Consider the following 16,294-nt stretch of genomic DNA (forward strand, 5'->3'; position numbering starts at 1 on the left):
AAATAAATTCTTATACCATGCAGGATGTATGTATTAATGCACAATGTAGTTAGGTATTGATATGTTTTGGCTGTGTCCCCACCCAAATCCCATCTTGAATTGTAGCTCCCATGATTCCTATGTGTTGTGGAAGGGACCCGCTGGGAGATAATTGAATCATGGGGGCAGTTCCTCCATACTGTTCCTGTGGTAGTGGATAAGTCTTACGAGATCTGATGGTTTTATAAGAGGTTTCCCCTTTCACTATGCTTTCATTCTTTCTTGTCTGCCACCATGGAAGATGTGCCTTTCGTCTTCTGCCATGACTGTAAGGGCTCCCCAGCCATGTGGAGCTGTGAGTCTAGTAAACTTCTTTTTCTTTATAAATTGCCTAGTCTTGGGTATGTCTTTATCAGTAGCATGAAGACAGACTAATACAGGTATTTCGCCCTGCCAACAGGTAAGCTAATCTTTATCACTGTGGAAATATGTCCACAAAATATTGTCATATGAAATCCTGTTAATAACAGATGTGTGTATGTTGGGGCTTGAGAGGGGCCTAATAAAGTAATATTCTTCTTTCTTATCTAAGTTTTGAATCAATTGAGAGAGAACCACAAAAGAGAGATGGTGATAAAAACATCATCTTCATTACAGATAAAAGTTTTATTGGAGGATGTAGCTTAGGAGTGTATCCACATGGGCTCATTATAGCCCACCCAGGCAAAAGTCATGATTGTGGAAGATTGTTGCCTCAAAAATTGCTTGGCTCTGGGGCAGAGAAGAAAGGGAGCAAATTGCGAATAGCCTTTTAGCGTGTTAGCTTACCTAGTTGAGACATGTGGACAAATGGCTATCACCCATTGATATGGTTTGACTCTATGTCCCCACCCAAATCTCATGTCAAATTGTAATCCCCATGTGTCAGAGGAGGGGCCTGGTGGGAGGTCCCATGGATCCAGCCCCATTGGATCATGGGGGCTGATTTCCCCTTTGCTGTTCTCATGATAGTGACTGTGTTCTCATGAAATCTGATGGTTTAAAAATGTGTGGCACTTCCCCCTTCAGTCTCTCTCTCCTGCTCCACCATGCAAAGATGTGCTTGCTTCCCCTTTGCCTTCCACCATGATTGTAAGTTTCCTGAGGCTTCCTTGCCATGCTTCCTGTTAAGGATGTAGAACTGGGAGTCAATTAAACCTCTTTTCTTCATAAATTACCCACTTTCAGTTAGTTCTTTATAGCAGTGTAAAAATGGACTAATACACCCATCAATCAATTAACTCACTCCTTTGTGGGGTAGGGACAGGAGTCTTACCATGATCGTGGTCCCTCCATAGGGAAACATGAGGAATAGAGAATAAGTGTTCCTGCCCTTAGCATTATCATGTGATTCCATTTTTGTTTGAAGACATGTATGGATGTTTGCATAAAAAGATACAAAAATAAGCCTGAGATGGATGTGTGAGAAGTAGGCTTCCCCCATGGGCTGGGACTATGAGAGGGATTTTCAATGTCTCTTTAAAGAAATGACTTTTAAAAATAAACAATAATATCTTTCATGAGAAAAAAACCCAGAAATATGTTTCCTTTAGAAAACTAAGTTTCTGTTCGTGCTGTATGTAATTCATACTCTATGTAAATGACATTTTGTTATGCAGCTGGTATTTTTTACAATCAGCTGAACACTGAAAATCAATAGATACAGGTTCCGTGATGAAAATAATTACTGGGATTCTTTTTCATGCATTCTTTGATGTCCTTTCAATGTCTGGATGTAAATCAAGTTCCTCCTATGCCTTCACTCAGATCCCCTTTACAAATTCTCTTTATTAAAACGACTTCTCATATTTTCATTGTTCCTTGATTGAGAAGTCATACTTAGTACGTTCATTTGCTATGTAAACATGTGAGTTACAGGTAGGTATCAGGATTGAAAAACAAAGGCATTTACAAACAATTGTTCTTTGGGAGTGCCTGAAGACAGTACATTTGGGATCTGGTAAACCTGCCTCCCAGATTTTGCTATGATAGGGAACTGTTTCAGATGCAGTTCAGCTACATTCAAAAGAAAATAAAATTAAAAGAAAAAAAAGGAAGAAAAAGAAGGTGGCAAATGATTGGCAGAAGAGGATTACTGGTCTTTTTCACTTACCTTTTCATTTCCCCCTGCTCAATCAGCTTGCATTTCAGACTAAAAATAAATTGATTTAAACCCACACCTGAAAAATCAGTGAGCTTTCCGACGTAATAACCAGGAGGATTGTATCTTTTGTTTTCAGACTTTCAGTATCAAAATCTGCTACTTCTACTTCCACTGCCCTTTATTGAAATCCTACCTTGTCCCAGGCACATAGTAGACAATGGTTGCTGTTCATCCAATCTCTCTCTTCTTCCTTACTAGTGGAACTCCAACTTTTTTCAAGCATGCAGTGTGTCCAGATAACAAGCATGCCCTTCCCCCATCTCTCTTGCATCCAGGGGTGGCCATCTGGTGCAGTTCTAATCAGTAAGGTTGAAGCTGGGCTTTCTATGAAAACTTCTGCTTTCCTGGTACATATGCAGTCCCTTCCTTCTCTCCCCACCTACACTGTCCCTTGGCCTTTCTCATCCTTCACATCTGGAATCTAGATGTGAGGCCTGGAGGAGACGCAGCCATCTTGTGACCAGTGGGATCCATGCCTCATACTGAGGGGGTTGGAGCAGAAAGAAGGAAGGTCAGGATCCTAGGTGGCCTCATTGACCAGCCCTGGCCTGTCAACTTCCAGACTTCCTGTTGCATAAGACAAATACATTCTCTACGTTTTAAACCCCTGGCTTAGAGTTTTCTGTTATTTGCAATGAAAAGCATTCGTTTTAAAATATGGAGGTGAAATTCACAGATTATAAAATTAACCGTCTTAAAAAGAACAGCTGAGTGACATTTAGTATGTTCATAACATTGTGCACCCACTATCTCTATCTAGTTCCTAAACCTTTTAACCCCAATATCAAAAGGGTTCTTACCTGACCCAAGTGTGAGGCCAATATTGTCTTATGGAAACTTCCATCAGTTCTAATGAAGCAGGTATTAGTGGTGGACATTTTTTCTGCCCCGTGTGCATCCTCCCTTGTCCAGGTAACTGACATCATTTTCCTCTGGAGAACTTTGTCTTTCTTGCGATCCATCCCTGTGGTTTGAGTAGCCCTGATGTCATCCATGGCTCCACCAGGCATGAGCACATGGACAATCAGAGCACCACTGAATGGGGAGCGTTTAGGGATGGGGACGTGATACAATTTGGGCCTAAGTTTGAATGGCTGGGGAGGGGAGTTCTATTTCTCATTAGAAAACAGGGAAGCCAAGAGCAGCTGGCCACCAGAGGGAGCTGGTCAGCCTGAGGGTGAAGCTGATGTGGTGAGGGCTGAGCTAAGAGATCTAAGGTACTGGTGGGAGTTTGGAGCTCCCAAATCGGGCTGTGCTAGTAGCCAGCTCTTTCTTCAATACTTTTTTTTTTTGAGACAGAGTCTCGCTCTGTCACCCAGGCTGGAGTGCAGTGGTGCGATCTCGGCTCACTGCAAGCTCCGCTCCCTGGTTCACACCGTTCTTCTGCCTCAGCCTCCTGAGTAGCTGGGACTACAGGCGCCCGCCACCACGCCTGGCTAATTTTTTTTTTAAATTATACTTTAAGTTCTTGGGTACATGTGCACACAACGTGCAGGTTTGTTACATATGTATACATGTGCCGTGCAGGTGTGCTGCACCTATTAACTCGTCATTTACATTAGATATATCTCCTAATGCTATCCCTCCCCCCTCCCCACAATAGGCCCCAGTGTGTGATGCTCCCCTTCCTGTGTCCAAGTGATCTCATTGTTCAATTCCCACCTATGAGTGAGAACATGCGGTATTTGGTTTTCTGTTCTTGTGATAGTTTGCTAAGAATGATGGTTTCCAGCTGCATCCATGTCCCTACGAAGGACATGAACTCATCCTTTTTTATGGCTGCATAGTATTCCATGGTATATATGTGCCACATTTTCTTAAACCAGTCTGTCACTGATGGACATTTGGGTTGATTCCAAGTCTTTGCTATTGTGAATAGTGTCGCAATAAACATACGTGTGCATTGTGTCTTTATAGCAGCATGACTTATAATCCTTCGGGTATATCCCCAGTAATGGGATGGCGGAGTCAAATGGTATTTCTAGTTCTAGATCCTTGAGGAATCGCCACGCTGTTTTCCACAATGGTTGAACTAGTTTACGGTCCCTAAGTTTTTGTATTTTTAGTAGAGACAGGGTTTCACCGTGTTAGCCAGGATGGTCTCGATCTCCTGACCTCGTGATCCGCCCGTCTCAGCCTCCCAAAGTGTTGGGATTATAGGCGTGAGCCACCGCGCCCGGCTCTTCAATACTTTCAAATATTTGAGTCAGTTAATCTCTTTTTTCTTTTCAAAATCAGTTTGAATTGGATTTTCCGTCAATTACAATCAAATGAGTGTTGCGATTCATTAGCAGTACTACTACTATTAAATAGTAGTAGTAGTAGTTGAGGTAGTAGTAGTTGTAGTATTGCCCTATTTTGCAGACGTGAGATTTGATCTCCAGGGGTATATAATTTGCCCAGGATCAGCCAGCTTTGAACTCAGGCCAGCATCATGCCAGGGCTCGTCTGTATGACTACTGAGAAATCACATTCCCACCTCTGTTCCATGCTGGCTGTTTCCAAAGGCAGGGAGTCAGACTCTACCATCTTGTTAGTGAATGCGAATCTGCACTTCTCCTGGATCCCATGCTGTAAACACTTGTTGGACTTAGGCAGGAAGAAAAGAAACATTTTCTTGAACAGATTAACTTTTGGACTCGGTATTTATAATTAGCTGGTTTTGAGTTAGTTACAATAACCTTTGTTGGTTATTTATTTGATCACACATGACTCTGATGCAAAACGGCTTTGCTTTGGTCTCCTAGTGACCTGCGTGAACTACATCATTAGGCAGCTGGTAGAGGTCTGACTAATTACAGCAAAATAAAAAGGAAAGTCTAAACACTCCTCCTCTTCCCCAAACATTCTTTGCAAAATGTGCCTTGCTGGGCCCTAGACTAGTTCATGAAAATGTGTCACTAACAAAATATGGAAGAGGCAGAAAAGCCTAATGGAAACAGTTTTATTGAGTGCCTCTGTGACAAAAATATCTTCAAAGGGAGTTCTATCAATTTTATTAAGCTACATTGTGCACTTTTACATGACAAGCATATCAAGCACAATAGCATTTGAATTAGCAATCAAGTTTTAATCGTATTTGACACTTCCCCACCTTGTACTGGCAGAAGCTGTCTCTCTGAGGAGCGACGCCATGCAAGGAGTCATCAGCCTCCAACGGAGAAATGGGTGGCATCCAAAAGTTCATTTGTGAATTTGCTAGTTGATTCTCAGAATACATGTTTTTCCCCTATGCTAAGAATGGTATTTAGAATCCCATGCTCACGCATAAAAGCCAGTTTAACCCATTTTTATTAATTAAGGGGCTTTGGTTGCAAATCACAGAAATTAACTCTGGTTAAGTTAAGCCAAAGAGAAAGTACTGGAAGGATATTGGGAATTTTGAATCAGGAGAAGGCTCAGGTGTTAAACTTTCTGAGAGGCAGCCCCAGAGTCCTGTAAAGCAACAGCACAGGAATGGCCACGTCTTGATTTCTGTTGTCACTGTGACCACCAGAAACCCACTCCTCCCTGTGGTTCTCCACCTCGGCCCTTCCTGAGTTCCACTGTTGGTTTCATTGTGGCCCCGGTGAGGACATTCTTCAGGCTTCGTGATCTCTGTAGGATGCTGTCCGTGCCTGTGCACACAACAAGTGCATCTGTGAGGCACACCTCACATCTCAGCGCAGCTCCTGCTGTGCTGCGATGCAAGTCCCCAGGGAGCTCGGTTCCATGCTGTCACTCAGGGATCCAGCAGCCCCTTCCACCTGTGGCTCTGCCCTCCTCTGTGTTGGCATCCTCCCCATTCAGTACACAGATGGGGAGGAAAGTAAGGAGATTGCTACAAGCACCCAGCAGCCTGCATGCACCAGCATGCACCCAGTTCCTCAGGACAATGTATTGGAATCATCATTGACTCTTCTGTTTCTCTCACACTACTCATCCAGTCCTTCCATAAATTTGGTCAGCTCCACCTTCTAAATATATCCAGAATCTGGATATAACCCCCACAGTTATAACCCTGGTTCTAGGCAGCATTATTTCTTGGCTAAAACATCACCATTGCCTCCTCACTGGTCTTCCTTCCTCCTCCTTCCCATAGACAGTCTCCACTCCACTCAGCAGCCAGAGGGATTGTGTCAAAGCCTACGCCAGATGATGCTGCTTCCTCCAAGGATTTCTCATCTCTGCGTAAATGACTTGATCTGACTTGATCTGGCTCCTGTCACGTCTCCATCTTTCTCATCAACTGTCTTTCCCTGCCACCCTTCTGCCCCAGCCACAGTGACTTGCTCCTTGATGGTCCTCAAATACAGTCAGCATGCTACTGCCTCAGGGCCTTTGCACTCGCTCTTCCCTCTGTCTAGAACACCCTTGCCACAGCTTCTTTGCTCAAATATAGTTTCCTTAGAGAGGCTTCTCTGGCCATCCTCTAAGACAGAAGCCCCACTTCCTCATTCCTGTTGAAATCTGTTCACTTTATCCTACTTAATTTTTTCATAACCCTCATCACCAGCTGATGTTATATAAGACTCTGATGTGTTTATTGTTTGACTCCCTTGCCTAGGATAAAAGTTCCTTGAATTTCTTTGCTTTTTTTTCAATTTCATGTCCTCACACTGGCATATATTAAGTGCTCGATAAATATATTTTTGGAATGAGTGAATAGATGAATAAATTAATGCATGGATGAATATAGGAATAGCCTACTGAAAGGAATGAACTCCAATAACTTTTTACTTTAATATCCGAATTTGAAGGAGGGGTTTCTGATTGGTGTAGGATGGCTAACAGGCCCACATCTTGCCTAAGGGAGAATAAATACAATTCCCATGAGCTTGTGCCCCAAGGAAAGAAACAGTCCCCAAAAGCAAAATATGCTCTATGTTTAACAGATGGTAAGAGATTCTTGGTTCATAGATGAGGGAGCTATAGTCACCAAAACTTGAACTAGTGCATAGAAATTAAATAACTTCAGTCTTGTTAGGGATACTTTATGCTTCAAGTAACAAAACCCAAGTAATAGGAGCTTAGACATACCAGGGCTTATCTTTCATGTATACCAGTCCATGGAAAGGCAGTTACTAGAACTGGTTCGATGGTTCATCAGTATCAGAATCTGGGCTGGAATCTCTGCGATCCTCTTGGCCTTTGCCTCATGGTCACTGTGTGGCAACCATGTACCCGAGCTTACTGCCTTCACACATTTTTCAAAGGAAGAAAAGGGTTGGGGACAAGTGGCAGGATGTTTTCTTCAAGTGCATTTCTTTCTAATCACAGAAAGAAATACCTTTCCTGGCAACCATCTGAGACTTCCCGTCATTGCTCCTTGCCAAAACTGGAGGGCTGGACAGTGTCCATTGGCCTTTTCAGTCTCTGTGGTGAGAGCCGGGCAGGGGAGAATTGTGTGGAGAAGACTGGGGTCATCGATCAGTGGTGTCTGCCCAAGATCAAGCAGCTAGAAGGTAGCTAGGGGAATTAATATTTGCTCTGCATTTTGTCTGATGTAAAAGTCCAACTCTTAGACACTATGGTTCATTGCTTCTTGGGAGGAAAACTTCGCTTTCCCTTTTGTTTTGCTTTGTTACTTTTTTAAAAGATGTTTTCTCGGTATCTAGACACAAATGGTGACCTACTGCATGGTTCCATTTATGTGGAATGTCTAGAATAGGCAGATCTATAGACAGAAAGTAGATTAGTGGTTGCCCACAGCAGGAGGCTTCAGGGAATAGGGAGTGACTGCAATTGGATATTGGGTTACTTTTGGGGTTGATAAAAATGTTGTGAAATTAGATAATGGTGATGGTTGCACAACTCTGTGAATATACTAAAAATCATTGAATTGTATATTTTGAAATGTTGAATTTTATGGTATGCACATTATAATGCAGATGTTATTAAAAAAATAAAATAAATGCTAGACTGGACACGGTGGCTTATGCCTGTAATCTCAGCACTTTGGGAGGCTGAGGCAGGTGGATCATTTGCGGTCAGGAGTTTGAGACCAGACTGGCCAACATGGTGAAACCCTGTCTCTACCTAAAATACAAAAATTCACTGACCATAGTGGCGGGCACGTGTAATCCCAGCTACTTGGGAGGCAGAGGCATGAGAATCGCTTGAGTTGGAGGTTGCAGTAAGCCGAGATTGTGCTACTGCACTCCAGCCTGGGCAACAGAGTGGGACACTGTCTCAAAAAAAAAAAAAAAAAATGCTAAAGATATACTACAATTTTTGTAACCCGTTACGTTTAAAAATATACCAGGAACTTAAAAAAAAAGACTACAAGTGTCCGAGTCCCCTCTGGCGTCTAAGAGGACTTGGGCATATGCATATTCACCCCAAAGCGCTTCCCAGGTTCTAATCTGTCCGTTAATTTTCTTCACCCTTCTTTTGCAGATCAGAACTTATTTTCTTTTATTCCTTTTAGATCTCCTTTCTAGGTAATTTTCCATATGTACTCACATATAAAAAGTACCTTATTTCCCTCACATTCTCATGACCTCATTAAATTGCAAACTCTACAAGACACACTTGATGTAAGAGCGAATATTGTTTCTGTGTGGTTGTTCCTCATGTTGCTATGTGGAGGGCCCAGTTAGAAAATATCTGAGAAGGGTTTGAGGACATGCCATAGCAGTGTTGGGCTTGCTGCTTTAGGATGGTGGGGGAGTCTCAGCTCTGGCTGCACTGTAGCATCCCCAGCCATGTCCACAATGCTGGAGCCTGGGATTCATGCACAGAGATCCTGACACCATTGGTCTGGGATGGAGTCTGGGCATTCGAGCTCCTTGGGTTAGTCTAATATGTAGCAAGGACTAGAATAGTGGTTTTCAACCTAAGGCAATTCTTCCCCAAGGAAACATGCGTCAATGTCTGGAGATGTTTTTGATTGTCACAGTGGATGAGTGTGCTAATGTGTCTGTGGGTAGATGTCTGGAGACATTTTTGATTGTCACAGTGGATGAGTGTGCTACTGTGTCTGTCGGTAGAGGCTGGGGCTGCTGCTAACCGTCCTCTAAGCACAGGGAAGTTCCCATGATGCACAGTTACTGGGCTCCAGCTGTCAGTAATGTGGAGATAAAGGAACCCTGGGTTAGAGGATAAAGGAACCCTGGGTTAGAGGAGGAAAGAGAAGGCCAGCTAACTGCATCCTCAGACTATGACTCTAGGACAGGTGGTGGCAGGCTGGAAGTGGAAACACACGAATGTTATACACAGGTAGCTAAATGGCTGATCACTGGAATTCACTGCTGTGGTTAAAAATGGCGTTGGTAATGATCAGCGAAATGCAAATCAAAACCACATTGAGGCCGGGCGTGGTCACTTACAACCATAATTCCAGCACTTTGGGAGGCAGAGGTGGGATGATTGCTCAAGCCCAGGAGTTTGAGACCAGCTGGACAACATAGTAAGACCTCTACAAAAAGTAAAAACACTTAGCTGGGTGTGGTGGTGTGCACCTGTAGTTCCAGCTACTCAGGAGACTGAGATGAGAGGATCACTTGAACCAGGGAGATTGAGGCTGCAGTGAGCCATGATTGTGCCACTGTACTCCAGCCTGGGCAACAGAGACTCTGTTTTGAGACTCTCTCTCAAAAACAAAAAGCAAACAAACAAAAATAAATAAAATAAATAGTATAAACAATGACATATTACCTCAGACTTTTTAGGATGACAATTATAAAAAAACAAAAGAAAACATAATGAGTGTTGGCAAGGTTTTGGAGAAACTGGAACCCTTTCTGCTGTTGGTGGGGATGTGAAATGGTGCAGCCACTATGAAAAACAGCATAGAGGTTCTTCAAAAAATAAAAAATAGAAACACCATATGATCCAGCAACCCCACTTTTGGGTATTGATACAAAATATTTGAAATCAACATCTTGAAGAAATATTTGCACTCCCATATTCATTCAGCATTATTCACAATAGCCAAGATGTGGAAATAGCCTAAGTGTCCACTGACAGATGAATGAATAAAGAAAATGTGGTCTCTACCTACAATGGAATATAAATGAGCGTTAAAGAAGATGGAAATGCTTTCATATATGACATGAATAAAACCTGAGGACATGCCTGAGTGAAATAAGTCAGTGATATGGACTTATTTTGGATCTGTGTCCCCACCCAAATCTCATGTCGAATTGTAATCCCCAGTGTTGGAGGTGGGGTCTGGTGGGAGGTGATTGGATCATGGGTGTGGATTTCTCATGAATGGTTTTGCACCATCCCCTTGCTGTGATAGTGAGTGAGTTCTTGTAAGATCTGGTTGTTTAAAAGTGTGTAGCACTGGCCGGGCATGGTAGCTTACGCCTGTAATCCCAGCACTTGGGGAGGCCGAGACAGACGGATCATCTGAGGTTGGGAGTTCGAGACCAGCCTGACCAACATGGAGAAACCCCTTCTGTACTAAAAATACAAAAAATTAGCCAGGTGTGGTGGCACATGCCTGTAATCCCAGCTACTTGGGAGGCTGAGGTAGGAGAATCGCTTGAACCTGGGAGGCGGAGGTTACAGTGAGCCGAGATTATGTCATTGCACTTCAGCCTGGGCAACAAGAGTGAAACTCCACCTCAAAAACAAACAAACAAAAAAGTGTATAGCACCTCCCTTCTCACTCTCTCTCTTCCTCCTGCTGTTGCCATGTGAGATACCTGCTTCTCTTTTGCCTTCTGCCAGATTGGAAGCTTCCTGAGGCCTCCCCAGAAGATGAGCAGATGCCAACACCGTGCTTCCCATACAGCCTTGGAACTATGAGCCAATTAAACCTCTTTTCTTGATAAATTACCCAGGCTCAAGTATTTCTTTATAGCAATGTGAGAATAGACTAATAGAGTCAGACACAGAGAGACAAATACTGCATAATTCCACTTATGTGAGGTATCGAAAATAGTAAAACTCGTAGAAGCAGAGAGTCAATAGCAGTTGCTAGAGGCTAGGGGGTGGGTGGTGTGGAATGGGTGTGGGGAATGAGGAGCTGCTGTTCAATCGGAAAAAATTTCAGTTAAGCAAGGTGGAAAAGTTCTAGAGATCTGTTGCAAACATTGTGTTTATAATTGACAATACTGTAATGTACACTTACAAGTTTGTTAAACAGGTAGATTTCATGTCATCATGTGTACTTCTTATCACAATAATAAAAAAAATTGCATTTGAGACCCTCGTAAGTTCCATGGATCCAGATCTCCATTATTGATAAGCTCATCCAAAAGCAAGGCAGAAGATAGGTTGTTAAAATTCTTGTTATTTTTACAGACATTCTACAGCTAAAAGCCATCAACTGTCAATCATGATGAGCAAATGCCTATTCACGTTCAAGATGAAGAACTTTTGACAATTACCATGCATCTTTATTCCTTCAGCAAGCTTTCAGAATTATTGCTTTTATTAGAATGAAACTTGGGCCACAGCATCACACTCCAGGAAACAGCACAGCATTATTTGTGATAAGGAGGGAACAGCAGATAAGAACAAACATGCACAGACTTGGGAGAAAGGTCTCTGTGGGCTGGAGTGAACACCTGAATTGGATGCAGATCATGTGCAAGCCACCAAAGCAACAAGCACCCTCTACACCTTGCAACAAATGTTGACTTGGTGGATTTTTGTTTGTTTGTTTAAAACCAATCACTTGATATGTTCTCATAAGCCATGCAAGAGATTGCTATCATGGATAATGAAAACAAAATGACAGGCAGATAAATTTAGTTGCTGTTGAAGAAATCTTGTATTCTCAGTAGTATAAAGATAAGGAAATCACATAATTGAAAAGAGCTGAAAACAGCATTAGCACTAGACATATAAGGAAGAGAGCAAAGAAATCAATTGGGGGATGCAGGAGAAAAAGTTCAGATAAGGCCAAGTTCTCTTTGATGAGTAAAACTGTCTATTGTGGAAGCCAGAGGGTCTAGCCCTGTGGTTCTCAACCTTGATTGCATAATAGAATGCCCGGGGGGGGCCTTAACAGCCCCTGATGCCCACATTGTATGTTCTCCAGGCCAATACAATCTGCACTTCTGGGGTAGGACCAGGTAGTAATGTGTTTTAAAGTTCCCCAGGTATGATGGTTTATATTGAGTGTCAACTTGATTGGATTGAAGGATGCAGAGTATTGTTCCTGGGTGTATCCGTGAGGGTGTTGCCAAAGGAGATTAACATTTGAGTCAGTGGACTACTAGAAAAGGTAGACCCACCCTCAAGCTGGGTGGGCACAACCTAATCAGCTGCCAGCACAGCCAGAATAAAAGCAGGCAGAAGAACGTGAAAAGACTAGACTGGCTTAGCCTCCCAGCCTACATCTTTTCCCCATGCTGGATGCTTCCTGCCCTTGAACATCGGACTCCAAGTTCTTCAGCTTTGGGACTTGGACTGGCTTCCTTCCTCTTCAGCTTGCAGGTGGCCTACTGTGGGACCTCACCTTGTGATCGTGTGAGTCAATACTCCTTAATAAACTCCCCTTTATATATACATCTATCCTATTAGCTCTCTCTAGAGAACCCTGACTCATACACCAGGGGATCCCAGTGGGCAGCCAAGTTTGAGACCCCGGGGTAAGGACTGCCTCTCTCTACCCACTGTAGTGCAGGCATGGCATCTTGTCTTGGCTCCCATCTTGATCTTCCCTGGCACCTTGAGTGACATAGAGGTACTTTATTTAGAAAGTTTTGTGGCAAAGGCACCGGGGACAGTATTGTAAGCCCAATGGCAGTGAAGTCCAGTAGTAGCAGCCGCTCTGGTGCTTGGGAGCTATCCTAATGAGAATGTCCTTGAAGTGGTTCCTGTGACATGGCTCCCTTGCATTGCTGTTCATTTTCCCCGCCCTGTTCTGTAACCTTCCCCTTTATTTGGGGGACTTCCTGATTTCCTGCTAATGCATTGCATTTCTGCTAAGTTAACCTGAGTTAGTTTCTCTTGCTGCAGTCAAGAACCCTTGACTAATTTTTTTTGTTGCTGTTGAATGTTTTTCTTGAAATGGACAGATTAAAAAATACCTGTTTGAGCTTCATCCTAAGCAACGATATCCACAGAATTCCTTTAGAAGTGTTAGTAAAATTTTTCTGAATATGCATTAAAATACCTACGCAATTATTAGAATAAAAACATCTCCGTATTACTTAAAACTGTCTTGTATCCCATGGGCTCATGTGCTACCCTTTGAGAAAGGCTGAGTTATGATTCTTTTAGTGCAGAGAATAGAAAGCAGAGCTGAGTAGCTTCAGCCAAATAAGGTACCTCTTGAGATTTCTTATAAAATGAAGGAAGCAGCCTTGAGCAATACAGCCACAAGGGAGCTAGGGACTTAGCGAGGGTCGTATCCCTTTCCTCTCTAGAGTTCTCAACAGTGTAACTTAACTCCAGTATGTCCCTTTGAAACTTTCAAACACTGGGCAGGAAGACATTCAGCTGTGGCCAGGAGGGGCTGATCATGAAGTGCAGACAGCTGCTGAGGGCCCCAGCCCATGATGGTGGTGGAGGGGGCAGTTCAAGGGAAGGGTCATTGCGGAAGGGTCATTGCTTTAAGTAAGGTAACCACCAGAAGAGGTGCCTTCCGCATTATAAGAATATACACCTAAACTGGGATAGGCTGTAAATCAGGCAGGATATGTTCAATTGCTAGTGACAAAAAACCCAAACTTTTCTGACTTAAGCAAAAAAAAAGTTCCTTTATTGACTCAGAAAGTTGGACCGTCTAGGAATGAGAACCAGCCTGAGTCATTGCTGAATCCAGGGCTCCAATGATGATGCGAGGCCTGGTCTTGCTTCTCTTCTTCTTTCTCCCTGTTCTCTGTATTTGTTGCATTCTCTGCTGGGTTTTATCCTCCTGACAGCCCCAGCAGTTCTGGGATTATCTGCCATCCTTAGAGATAACCATTTCAGGGCAAGGAGTATTTCTCTTCAGTAGTTTTAACAATAGTCCTGGGAGAGACTCCCATTGGCTGGGCAGATATAATATGCTCATTAATATGCTTATCCATGAACCAACCATTGTGGCCTTGGGAGGCTTGAACTGCAGTGATTGGCCAGGCTCGAGCTAAGTGCCTACCCTGGATGGACTGGAGGTGGAGTCATTCTTTGTCAAACAACATAGGCTGGGGTTGTGAATGAGCTAGTAGATCTTGAACAACTGGCTCTGAGAATGGAGGTAGGAAACATTTTAGCATTTGCCAATTTCCCTCTGTAAATTCTCCAAAAATGGCTGATTTCAAATTCTCCACATAATATCAAATGACTTAGAAAGTTCTGGTTTCTAAGTCATTTGAAATTACGTGAAGAGTTTGAAATCAGCTCATGTTTCCACAATGAACTGTGTGAGTTCGCTCCAGCATTGCACTGGCTGAGACCAAGGGAGAGGTAGTTCCTTCAAGAAAAGCATCATTCTAGTACCAGCACTAGAATGATAGGAATATTCGGTAATTGATATGGGGCAGATAAAACCAAGATACATCTTACAGAATGTAGTGAAGCTTCTGTTTATTTTGTGACAGACCTTTTGAGTGTTTATTCCCATAAAAGTGCTAAGAATTATGTTCTAGAAGAGAGAATTCATTGATCCTTCACCAAACATTATCTACCAAGGACAGATGCCACCTCAATTTTGGAACACATAACTGAACTCATTCTCTAGTGTGGGAAACCAGTATGTACCAAGAGCTTGTAGGACGTATGGTAGGTGCCATCATAGAGGACAGGTGGTGTAAAGGAGGGAGTAAGCAACATATATGGAAAAGGGGTGACTTCTAGGGAATGTTTCACAAAGCAGAACTTATTTGTGCTGGATCTAGAAGAATGAGTGGCAGTTTGTCAGACTGTTCACAATAGGTGGTGTATTAGTCTGTTTTCATGCCGCTAATAAAGACATACCCAAGACTGGGTAATTTATACAGGAAAGAGGTTTAATGGACTCACAGTTCTACATGTCTGAGGGGGGGCCTCACAATCATGGCCGAAGGCAAGGAAGAGCAAGTCATGTCTTATGTGGATGGCAGCAGGCAAAGAGAGAACTTGTGCTGGAGAACTTCCCCTTATAAAACCATCAGATCTCATGAGACTTATTCCCTATCAGGACAGCATGGAAAAGACCTGCCCCCATGACTCAGTTACCTCCCACTGGGTCCCTCCCACAACATGGGAATTGTGGGAGCTACAATTCAAGATGAGATTTGGGTGGGGACACAGCCACACCATACAGGTGGGAAAGGGTGGAGGATGCCAGGCTGAGCATTTTCAGAGTCATGGGGGAGTGAAATAGCTTTAAGTGGCTTCAGGTGAATGTAGGTGGGAGGTAGTCTGGGGCTGAATCTTGCATAAAGTTTTAAGGATGTTGGATTTTATCCTTCTGGCTTGGAGTGAACAATTAAAGCGTTTCAAGCAGGGAAAAGGATCACTATCACATTGGTATTTTAGAATAATCTCTCCAGCAGTTGCGTAGGGGATTGAGTCTAGAGAAGGGACACCAAAAACAAGGAAATTAGTCAGAAATCAGGTGAGAGAAGGTGGGAAGAGCAAGGAGGTAGAAAGGAATCAACATGGTGGCCAGTTGGGTGTGAGAGAAAGAGGTGAATTCAGGAGAACTCTTGCTGCTGGGATCCGAGAGTGGCTTTAACCCATTGGGAAGGACAGGCTTATACATAGGAGAGAAACTTAAAATCTACATTGCAAAGAAGTGAGACCTTAGATTAATATCATAAATGAAAATCACTGGTGGTCAGAAAAGAGGGATATTAACTCAAGAAAATTCATGAAAGAGGCAGAATGGGAGATATACTTTCACTACCAGAGGTTGCAATTAACAGTGAACCAGAGACTTCAGTGCAGATTTTGTGCCCACACTTAACTTCCATGTACAGGGCTCAAACGATAATACCAGGATTCAATCTTTCTAAACTTCTACCCCCTCTCTCTTTCTCTATGGTGCTTTCACTCCCAGCCAGACATGGACTCTCTCTAGAGAAAAAGAAGAAAAGCTTCCCTTTTTCTGGAGAAAGGGGATCAGAGACTCAGTTTTCGAGATGTTGCCAATTTGAAACTATATTTCACAACTGAGCAATAATTTTAACTAGCTATGGAATTCTTGGTTGGAAAGAAGTACTTTTGCATTAGTATTTTGAAGAAACGTATTTATTGTCTTCC

The sequence above is a fragment of the Mandrillus leucophaeus genome, unplaced genomic scaffold (genome assembly GCF_000951045.1).
Source record: "Mandrillus leucophaeus isolate KB7577 unplaced genomic scaffold, Mleu.le_1.0 Scaffold19, whole genome shotgun sequence".
NCBI classification, from domain to species: domain Eukaryota; kingdom Metazoa; phylum Chordata; class Mammalia; order Primates; family Cercopithecidae; genus Mandrillus; species Mandrillus leucophaeus.